A 12,472-nucleotide genomic window follows, 5' to 3' on the forward strand; every position below is an offset into this window, starting at 1 on the left:
ATCGAAGTTGACTGCCACTTCGTGTGAGACAAAGTCAAATCTGGTGCCATTAAAACTGCTCATGTCCCTTCACAATCTCAGCTGGAAGATCTCCTTACAAAGCCGTTATCAGTCAAGCAACACTACTTTCTTTTGGACAAGCTTGGAGCCGCCGCCAACACTCCAGCTCAGCTTGAGCGGAAGTGAAGAAGGATATCTGCTCTAGCCACCTTTGCATAGTATTTTTCTCTATATGCAGGGACCCCTATTGCTCTCATAAGATGCTTTTATCTATTTATTTCCTGTATAAGGTTACAAAGGACATTTACTAGTCTCGTTGTTACAATATTCCAATGTCTCTCCTCATCTTATATAGAGGGAGTTGATCTGTATTTTCCAGTATGAATGAATACTATATTGGCTTGCCTTTGATGTTTATTTCTCACTTCCAAGTTTGCATATTGCTCATTTAGTATATCAATCATTACTTATAAAGCTTTATTCTTTATAGTTTGTCAACTTCACCAAAATAATGTCTGAGCATGCACATACATCAAAGAAAAAAATGGACTTTGCCTTGGCTGCGCTGATAGAAATACCATTCCAATACAGAGCGACACAAAACCTGCAGTAAAACAAGTAAGGTAGACCTATGTTGTTTCCATTTTCACATTTGATACACTAATTTACCCAAGTCTTCTTCTGTAACATACATTGTAGGAAAGTAGGAGGCCCAATGGCAGTACAATAAGCAAATACGATCACAATACAATGATGTATATAAAATCTAGACGAGCTTGTATTTTAAGCTTAAATAAATAACTTGTAAGTGTTCACAGCGGTTCATTCGGATAGTCATGTACAAAGAGCAATTACATAATATTACTGACATTCTAGCGTAACCTATTTGCCTCTTATGTCTATGGCTTTTTATGCTTAGTTTCTTGTTTTGAAAGTTGGGCTAAGTGTAAATATATGGTCTAGAAAGTTGGGTTAAGTGTAAATATAGCGAGGCAACTCATCTCGTTGGAGGTCAAGGCACACTATTATAGGTAGGAAAGGCATATTCATAGCGTCAGAGCTGCTCTAAATGTTCCCAAGCTCCCTTTTAAAATAATAATGTTCTTTAACTTCCGCAAAAAATATCTTGAGGTCCTTGCCTAAGTTGCCTTAACACTTTACAAACTGAGGCGAATCCTCTAAAGGGAGACCCCCTTAAATTTTAAGTTTTTTTTATTTTTTATCAAATTTAAATCAGATTTTATTAATAAATTGAAAGAGACTCAAACGGAAAAAACTCACAACTGATCAGATAACCAGGTTGAAAAAAAAATTAACGAGCAAAATAATTAGCCACTTTGTTTCCGGATTACTTAATTAACTGAATACAAATATTTTGAAAATTAAAAATGAAGATAATGATTTCTGGGAGCAATCCATCTTGCATCTTCCGTGAAAATAGTGACTTCACAATTGATCCTCACATTAATTCCATGGATAGTGCAATGTTCGGATGACTCGGTTGACTTCATATTATGAACAAGTATTTGCTGTGAGGGGTGAGCGCGCACATGCGATTTTCACCACCGTTCCAAGCGCACCCCAACTATCAACCTGCCGGACACCAGTTAAAAATATGTTAAAAGTGTTGTTTATGCGAGATATCTAGATCTTCCAATACTCCATAAAATTCATTTTCAACACAACCACCACATTGCACAAAGCGCGACACATCGCATAAAGCGAGACAATCAAACATACAAATAATAACTCAAACGAAAAGAAACGGCAAAAACCCACGAGTCCCTATCAACAAAAACTATTTAATTTTAATTTTAGAGGGATTATATTATGTTACAATCATAATCATATTATAAAGAGATTCTTCCTTTATTCTCGAAAGAGCTACGACTTATTCTGACCCACGAGTCCCTATCAATAAAAACTATTTCATAAAAGAGAGATGGAAGATATATGCATTGTTGACTGCGCAACCATACACACTATTTTACAGTGTCAGAAATACTTCTCACAGTTGACTAAAACCAACTCACATGTTTGTACGGTATCGGGTACATCAAATATAATAGAAGGTTTTGGGAAAGCTAGTTTCTTCTACCAAATAAGACACACATACACATACAAGAGGCTCTATACTCTAGAAAGTCAACTAGAAACCTATTGAGTTTTAAAGATATCCGTCTTAACGGGTTTCACGTTGAAACTACTAATGAGAATGAAAAAGAATACCTTCTCATCACCTCAAACACCGTTGACAATAAAAGGGTCCTAGAAAAATTCCACTCGGTTTCTTCAGGATTATATGTTACGAGTATACAAATTCTTAAATCTCATAGTGTCAACGTCCCCAAAGTCATAGACCCAAAACTACTTTCCCTTTGGCACGAAAGACTCGGTCATCCAGGAGTATCTATGATGCGTCGTATCGTTGAAAATTCTGTGGGACATCCTCTTAAAATTCAAAAGATAATATCCCAAGATGAACTTCATTGTTCAGCATGTTCCTTAGCGAAACTGATTGTCCGACCATCCCCAGTTAAGCTTTAAACCGAGTCCCCGAAATTCTTAGAAAGAATTCAAGGTGACATTTGTGGTCCTATTCATCCATCTTCTGGCCCATTTAGGTACTTTATGGTTTTAATTGATGCGTCAACTCGATGGTCTCATGTATGTCTACTTACAACCCGAAATACAGCCTTTTCCAAATTACTTGCCCAAATAATTAAACTCCGAGCTCAATTTCCTAACCATCCCATTAAATCAATCTGACTAGATAATACTGCTGAATTTACATCTACAACTTTTAATGAATATTGTATGTCAGTAGGAATCTCAGTCGAACACCCGGTGGCTCATGTACATACACAAAATGGTTTAGTAGAATCCTTAATTAAAAGACTTCAACTTATTGCCCGTCCCTTACTCCTAAGGGCAAAGTTACCTATATCTGTTTGGGGTCATGCAATACTTCATGCTGCAAATATAATTAGAATAAGGCCTTCTGCTTACCACAAACAATCCCCTCAAGAATTAGTTCTTGGTCAAGTACTTAATATATCTCATTTAAAAGTATTTGGTTGTGTTGTGAATGTTCCGAACCTTGTTTCTGAATCCTTTGACAGATATTACTTTGCGAGATCTCTCTGACGGTAGATCCACTATTTACGAAAAAGTGATTCGATTGATGGGATTTGGTTATATCACCACCACAAAGAAATAAAATGGGACCTCAAAGAAGAATTGGTATATATGTTGGTTTTGATTCTCCATCTATTATAAGATATCTTAAACCATTAAATGGTGATGTTTTTACTGCTCGCTATGCTGATTGTCATTTTGATGAATCCATGTTCCCTAAATTAGGGGGGGATAATGATTTGCATAAATTAAATTCCGAAATATCATGGAATGCATCAGGATTAAATTCTATTAATTCACGTACTAATCAATGTGAATATGAAGTTCAAAGAATTATTCATATGCAAAATATTGCTAATCAAATGACAGATGCCTTTAGTGACTCTAGACATATTACAAGGTCACATATACCTGCTGTTAATGCTCCGGCACGAGTTGAAATCCCTACTAAGAAATCAATTACCGAAGAATTGATTGGTGATTCAAAGCCACGCCAGAAGCGTGGTAGACCTATTGGTGCAAAAGATATTGTACCACGAAAACGGAAATTGATTGGAATTGCCCCAAAAGTGGCAAAAGTTTCAAAAAATACCCCAGAAGTGGTATTTCCTCCTGAAGAGGTTCAAGCCCCTGAAGTGGCTGTAACAAAACTCCCAGACGTGGGATTGCCTCCAGAAGAGAATGTTGCCCCAGAAGTGGAAAATGCTTCCACAGAAACAAAGGTACCTGAAAATTATGAGATCTCAATGAATTATGTCCATAACGCGAAATTACTGGATCGTGGTAGTATTGAGGTTGATGATGTATATGATTTTTCTGTGGCATATGATATTATTATGAACTCCGATCCTGAACCACAAAGTGTGGAAGAGTGTCGACACCGAGATGATTGGCCAAAATGGAAAATTGCGATTCAAGAAGAATTGCAATCCTTGCGCAAGGGAAATGTATTTGGACATGCAGTCCAAACACCAGCTGGTGTAGTCCCTGTCGGGAATAGATGGGTGTTTGTACAAAAATGAAATGAGAGAAACGAAATTGTGAGATATAAGGCCCGACTAGTAGCCCAGGGATTCTCTCAAAGACCTGGTTTTGATTACTAGGAAACATACTTTCCTGTGATGGATGGAGTTACTTTTCATTTTCTAATGGGTATGGCTTGTATGGAAAAACTCGAAACACGTATGATGGACGTTGTGACAACATACCTATATGGATCACTTGATAGTGATATTTATATGAAAATTCTTGAAGGGTTAAATATTGAGGACACTAAGCCTCGACATTTATATTCTGTTAAATTATAACGATCATTGTATGGTTTGAAACAATCTGGTCGTATGTGGTACAACAGGATTAGTGTATACTTATTGAATGATGGATATGTTAATAATCAAGTGTGTCCTTGCATTTTTATTAAACGATCATCAACTGGTTTTGTTATTATTGCTGTATATGTGGATGATTTGAATATTATCGGTACTACTGAAGATATTACTAATGCTGCTAACTATTTAAAAAATGAGTTTGAAATGAAAGATCTTGGAAGGACAAGATTTTGTTTAGGTATACAGGTGGAGCACTTATCTTCAGCGATATTTGTTCATCAATCAAACTGCACTGAAAAGATTCTTGATCGGTTCTATATGGACAAAGCTCATCCACTAACCATACCAATGGTTGTTCGATCACTCGAGGTTGAAAAAGATCATTTATGTCCTAGAAAACAAGATGAAGAGACTCTTGGACATGAAGTTCCATATCTCAGTGCAATTGGCGCTCTCATATATCTTGCAAACAACACACGGCCTGATATTGCATTTGCAGTGAACCTGTTGGCAAGATTTAGTTCTGACCCTACTAAAAGGCATTGTGATGGAATAAAACATATATTCAGATATCTTCGAGGGACAATCGATCTTGGACTATTCTTCCCAAACAATTCAAGATCACGACTAGTTGGATATGCAGATGCTGGATACATGTTAGATCCTCATTTTGGGCGATCACAAACAAGTTACGTATTTACATATTGTGATACTGCTATCTCTTGGAAGTCTACAAAACAGACTATGGCTGCAACTTTATCAAACCACGCAGAGTTACTAGCAATTCATGAAGCAAGCAGATAATGTATTTGGCTAAGGTCGGTCATTCAACATATTCGAGAATCATGTGAATTATCAAGTATTTCAGACAATCCTACAGTTTTATTCGAGGATAACTCGGCCTGCATCAAACAACTTAAGGAAGGATATATTAAAGGGGATCGAACAAAATATATATTGCCAAAATTCTTCTACACTCATGAACTTCAAGAAAATGGTGATATTAATGTTCAACAAGTTCGCTCATGCGATAATCTGACGGATATACTTATAAAGTCACTAGCTACATCAATATTTGAGAAGCTGATAAATAATATGGGTATGCGGAGGTTAAAAAGTTTGCTACATCAAAATGTCAAAATGTGAGACATTTTAATCAGGTGGAGGCTGTACTCTTTTTCCTTCGTCAAGGTTTTTATCCCACTGAATTTTTCCTTGCAAGATTTTAACGAGGCAGTCAATCTTTGCAATAACTCGCATTTGACACTCAAGGGGGAGTGTTAAAATATTTGAATAAAAATAAAGTGATTGTCAAAGCGTATCGAGGAAGTCTCTTAAATCTTATCGAGTAAGACTTGTAAAGCTTATCGAGGAAGACCTGTAAAGCTTATTGAGGAAGTTTTGTAATACTTAATGAAGAAGATTTGAATAGCTTACTTAGTAAGACTTGTAAACCAAATACTATAAATAACTCATTTAACTAATGAAATGAAACACAACTTTCTCTCCATCTTCTATTCTCGTATACTTCCTGTACATTAAACATAACTAATATTTTCAGTCAAGATTTATAACAGTCTCTTTTTTATTTTGAGAATTTTTATTATTTTGATTTTTATATTTATTTTTCAATTTCTAGTATCTATTTTTTTGTCCTGATCGTGCTCCTTTTTTTGTTTCAATTCTTCTCAGTTTGGGTCTTTATGCATTACTTTTAGTGGCCTGCTTTGCTATTATTGGGTTAACTATATTGGGCTAGATTTTAAATGCACAGGGCTTCTTTTATTCTCACCTGGGCTAAATTTTCCAAGGCTATAAAAACTGAATGGGCTCCAAAAATTTTACCCGGGCTGGAGCCAACCAAAGTTCAGCTGGTGATCCGCAACCCAATCTAATTAAATATACTATATTTAGTTTACTTTAATTTTTTTGAGATCTATATTATTATAATTAATTTCAAAATCAACTTATTTTACTAATTTAATTATTATTTAAATAAATTTTAAAATAATCTTTTACTATAACAATAATTTAATTTTTATTGGTAAAGTAAATGGGACTTCAATATTAATTAAAATCAAAATTGGCCGACCGACCTACCAACCAAAAATTTTAATGTTAAACTTTTAAAAGGATAATAACAATAATTAATAACTTTGATGAAATTGGAGAATCCACAAATTCAGAGTTTTGATCGATATACGCGTACCTCGTTGTTCGAATGCAATGCTTGGAGAGATTTTGTCTACTGTGATTATGTTAGAGCAGTAGACGACTATGGTTATAGTTTTGTAATGGACTTTAATTAATTGATTAAATTAGTAAGAAAATTTGACTTCAATACAGATTAAAATAATTGATTTTTAATGTTAATTCTGAATAGTAATATTTGTAAAAATGGTAACATATTTTAGTTGAAAAATTACATGAATAATATAAAATTAAATTTAAGCTATTTAAAAAAAATCGAGATTACCGGAAAAAAAACTGAGATTCAACCAGGTGCTTCCACATGGCGTAGAGGGAGAACCTGTTACTTTCCAATTTTGCCCAAGTTAAGAATCACTCAATCAATTTGAAGTAGGTACCGATTTTTATATAATTTGAATTAGAATATATTTTATGTTAAGGATAATTAAGTAATTTAAGTGTCGACCGCCCGGCTTTCAAATTTTTGATTTTCCGTCTATTATAAATTAGTATAGATAGATTATATATTCTTGATAATATTTAATAAACTTAATGGTACCTTCGTTTCACCCTTTTTTTTTTTTTTTTTTTTTTTTTTTTTTTTTTATCGTAGGTAACCCGCAGCCGCTACCCTTCGGGTGCGCACTGGGTAAACCCTACGGGTTCACGTAATAGCCTGCAAACCACGTGAACCAAGGTAAACCGCATTTAAGCGACAGGCTCTGGCTCAGGAGGCATAATCATAAATTCTCCTCCCGTGGGATTCGAACCTGTTTGCTTGATGAACTAGTTTCATTTTTATCAGAATTAGCCATCAGGGCTAGGTTGACATATTCCATATCATCATCTTCATTGACCCCATTTGCAAAGTGTCCACTAATGCCACAGTTGTAACATTTGAACTTTGATTTGTCCACCATGTTTTTGTTTGGCTTAGTGAACTTTGTATTTTTTCTGAACTTCATCTTTGCAAACCTCCTGGACAGAAAAGCCAGATGTTCATCAACATCATCAGAGTCATCCTGACTGGAATTGTCTTCATCCTCAGCTGCTTGCTCTTTACCCTTGCTTGATTCTGATTTGCTTGTGCCAATTTTGAGACTTGGCATTGTCTTCTCCTCATTCCTGGCTTCCATCTTCTCACTGTCAGCTACAAGAGCAACTGTTCCTCCTTTTCTCTTTCCCTTTTCCAACAGCTCATCCTGCTCCATTTCAAGTTCATAAGTCTTCAGAATTCCATATAATCTTTCAAGTGTGAAGTTCTTATAATCTTGAGAATTTCTTAAAGAGACAGTCATGGGCTTCCATTCCTTTGGCAGAGACCTAAGAAATTTTAAGTTGGAATCCTTGACTTGGTACACTCTACCATACAGCTTCAATCCATTTAACAGTTTCTGAAATCTGTTGAAGGTATCATTTAATGATTCACCTTCTTCAAAGTGAAAATATTCATACTGTTGAATAAGAAGCTGCATCTTGTTCTCTCTGACCTGCTCAGTACCTTCACAGATGATTTGTACAGTATCCCAAACTTCCTTTGCAGTTTGGCTATTGATGACATTGTCAAACATATCTTGATCTAAGCCATTAAACAAAATGTTCAAGGCTCTCTTGTCCTTGCGGATTTCTTCCATGTCTTCAATAGTCCATTCTGCTTTTGGCTTGAGAATGGACTGTCCAACAGCAACTGTTGCAGTAGGATCTGTGGCTACTTTGTGAGGGATGTGAGGACCATTTTCAATACAGTTGATGTAGCTTTCATCTTGAGAAAGAAGATGTAAATGCATCTTCACTTTCCAGTGATGATAATTATCTTTTTCCAGGACTGGGATCTTTATACCAATATCCTTCCTACTCATGATGGTAGCAAGAGGATTCTTCTGTGCACTCATGATGTTAGCAAAATAGATCTTTAAACTCTTTGTATGTTAAGAGCCTGCTCTGATACCAATTGTTATTCCCAGTGGACTAACAATGAGATTTACAGAAGGGGGGTTGAATGTAAATCTCAAAACTTTTTCAAGTTTTAAGCAGTTTCTAAGGCTAAGTGTTTAAGTGAACAAATGTGTGTGAATTGCTTGAAGCTGATACAGACAGATATATATTCAAACACAAATATAAGGAACACAAAGAACTTAAAAACTTTTCTGGTGGATTTTTTATTCCACCAGAGATGTGTTATTTCAGAAAATCTGTGATTCAAAGAATTAAATCACAGCTGCTTCCTAGTACAAACTAGATGATTTTCTCTCTTGATATTTCTAAACAGCTCAGGAAAATTCTTATCTAATTACTAGCTGCTACTTGGTTTATATAACACCAAGTTTACAAGTGAAGACAAAACTGTAAAATACAATTGAAAGGATTCTTCACATGTTTCTTCTTCATTTCTCTGTCCAATGCAATCTAGGATAATCTGTGAATCTTTGAATACTTCCTTGTTTGTATCAGAATGGGAATGCTGTATTTTCTTGATTCCTCCTAGAGGCTTCCACATTCCAGTTTGTCTCTGTCAACCCATGTGCCTCTGTCAGCTTGTGAATTGTCACTATCAACTGCTAATGAACCAAGCATCCGTTCAAGCTTTCATCCGTTGATGCCTTATCCATTGAGGCTTTATCCGTTGAAGCTTTATTCGTTGATGCATTATCAGTTGAAGTCTTTATCCGTTGAAGCACTTATCCGTTGATGGATATTATCCGTTGAAGCATTAGAGACATCCGTTGAAGCTTTGTTTCTTATCCGTTGAAGGTCTTCAATATCCGTTGATACTTCTTCACTTATACAAAATTACAAGGCATGAAATATTTATAATTAGCCCTCCTATTTGTATATCCATTAGTAGTCAACATGACTGATAATTTCCTACAACATCTAAGAATTACAACTTGAAACCAGAGAATGAAATGTGCTACAATACTAAACTTATTGCTAAGTAAAGCTACTCCTTCAACGGATAGCCAAGATGGTCTTATCCGTTGAGGCTACAATCACTAGATTTCTACTTAAGTGTTTTGTTTAACTTATCATCAAACTGATACACATATTCCTAACAGACCTCAAACCCATTAATTTATATTAACACAAAATATTAAAAAATTTCACATTATTGGTAAGATATTCTCGCCGAGCTTATAATTTTAATTTACTAAACGTAGAATGTGATGATGTTTTTGGGCCGGGTCATGTAGTCAAATTTCGAGTATTTTTTGAACAATGGGCCAAGTTCTAAAATGCATTGACTCATTATAATTCGAACTTATCTAAATATGTAATACCAATATAAATTATTTATATATAAGCGATCCTATTTTCAATATTTTAAAAAATATATATATATGTACATTTTAATTACTTTTTATAATAAAAAATATGTTAAAAATATATGAGATATATTTTCAAACTAAAAAATGATTACTAAATAAGATAATAATCCATTTATGTACTATGCCTAATTTTATATCTGTTTTTAAAAAAAATTATATATGTACATTTAAATTACTTTTTATAATAAAAAAATATGTTAAAAATATATGAGATATATTTTCAAACTAAAAAATGATTAATAAATAAGATAATAATCCATTTTTGTAATATGCCTAATTTTATATCTCGAATTCAATTCTTTAAAATTAACTGTACAAATATTTAACTAACTATCTTTTTTTTTGCATAATTCAAGTAAGTATCTTTAAAGTTAAATAAAATATTCATTTAGCACACTTACATATTATGTGTATGATAAAAAGCACATGTGAGAATATGGTGTAGTGGTAAAAGGTTGTATGGTTGAATGAAATAACTTGTTTTCGATTCCTACGAACCACATCTTTTATATAAATTTTAAAAATAGGGGTAATTTAATCTTTTCAATGAGACTTTTTAATCTCATGAATTTATACCATTGTTGGGCTATTATATATAGAAGAGATTGAATCTGTTAATATTTGTTAAGATAAAGTTACATGTATGTGTATGTATGTAAATTATTATTTATTATATTTTTGAGTAAATTATGTTGATCTCGTTTATTTATATTCAAGATATCTTGGTCATGTATATATCTAATTGTTATTCAGTAAATTACTCAAATAACATGTATTTATGATTATTCAAAAATTATAATTATCTAATAAATAAATTACAATTATTTATATATCGTAGTCGTAGTAGCACTGAAAATCAATCAATATCTATTTTTACTCAACAGTGCATGAGTCATGGATCAGACATAAAAATAATTCATATATCGTCAAGACTAACTATCGATATTCTGAAGTTTTTTTTCAAGAATCTGAAGATAAATTTGTACTAATATCATCATTCAAATCATTTTAAAGTTTTTTTCATTTATGATACTAGTATTTCTTTTTATAGTAACTTGATAGCATTGTATACTATTTTTCTAAATTAAATATTTTCAATTTGATGATTTTTTTTAAATATTAGTTGAACTTGTTAATCCTTTCAAAATATCGACTAATATTAATTATTTTATTTAAATAACATAAGATGGATTAAATCAAATAGTAAAATACATTATAGTTTTAACTTTTTTTCAAATAAATTGAAATAGCTGTACAATATTTTCCAACACTAAATATTTTTTTGTAAATTTATTATTGCTAATTTAATTTTTATTTTTCAAAATATTGAATTATATAATTTTAGAAGTTTCTTATATATATATATATATGAGAGTCCTTCTTTTTAGTTCAGTACGGGAGTCCATAGATGTTCTGTAAATAAAATAGTATAAAAATAGTAATTTTGATACATAATATCAATTGACTTGATCATATAAAGATATCAAAAATATTAATTTTTATTAATATAAGATATTATAAAATTTATCCTTATTAGTAAGATATTCTCGTCGAGCTTATAATTTAAATTTATTAAATCTAGATAGTGATGATGTATTTTCGGCTAGGTCATGTATTCAAATTTCGAGTATTTTTCAAAATGGGTAAAATTCTGATTTTAAAGCTAGTAATTTTGATACATAAATCAATTGACTTGATTGTATAAAGTCCCAAAGATATTAATTTTGTTAGTAAGATTTTCTCGTCAAACTCGTAATTCAAATTAAACCTATGTAGTGACATGATATTTTCGGGCAGACGATTTAGTCTGATTTCGAGTATTTTTTGAAAAATGGGTCAAATTCTAATTTTGAATTCGAAGTAAATCGAAATACGCTAATTATAACTTATCTAAATATTTAGTATATATATATATATATATTATTTATATAAGTGTATCTCTTTTTAACATATAAAAAATTAATTATATGTACAATTTATTTATTTTATTAAAAATATGTATTAAAAATATATGAGACATACTTTTTAAACTAAATTATTTAATATATAAGGTAATGATCCGTTTATATACTGTACTTAACTTTGTATCTCAAATTTAATTGTTCAAAACTAACTCTACAAATATATTAGTAATTATGTTTAAAGTTAAATAAATTGTGGTTATTTACGACACTCACATATTATGTGTATGATAAAAATCTTAAGTAATAGTGCGGTGTAGTGGTAAGTTGATGTGCTTGTGAACCTGAAAACTCAGGTTCAATCCCTCCAAACAACCTCTTTTTATATAAATTTAAAATACAGGGGTAAATTAGTCATTTCAATGAGACTTTTTAATCTCATGAATTTATCCCCTTATTCTCCTATTATATATAGAAGAGATTTGGGCGACGCAACATGTGAAAGTGTCCATATATTCATCTTTGAAAAAAAATGATGTAACGACAGAGAAAACGAGAGCAAAAATAAAAAATATTGTGCGCGTCACCT

This window comes from Apium graveolens, chromosome 4 (assembly GCF_009905375.1).
Source record: "Apium graveolens cultivar Ventura chromosome 4, ASM990537v1, whole genome shotgun sequence".
NCBI lineage: Eukaryota > Viridiplantae > Streptophyta > Magnoliopsida > Apiales > Apiaceae > Apium > Apium graveolens.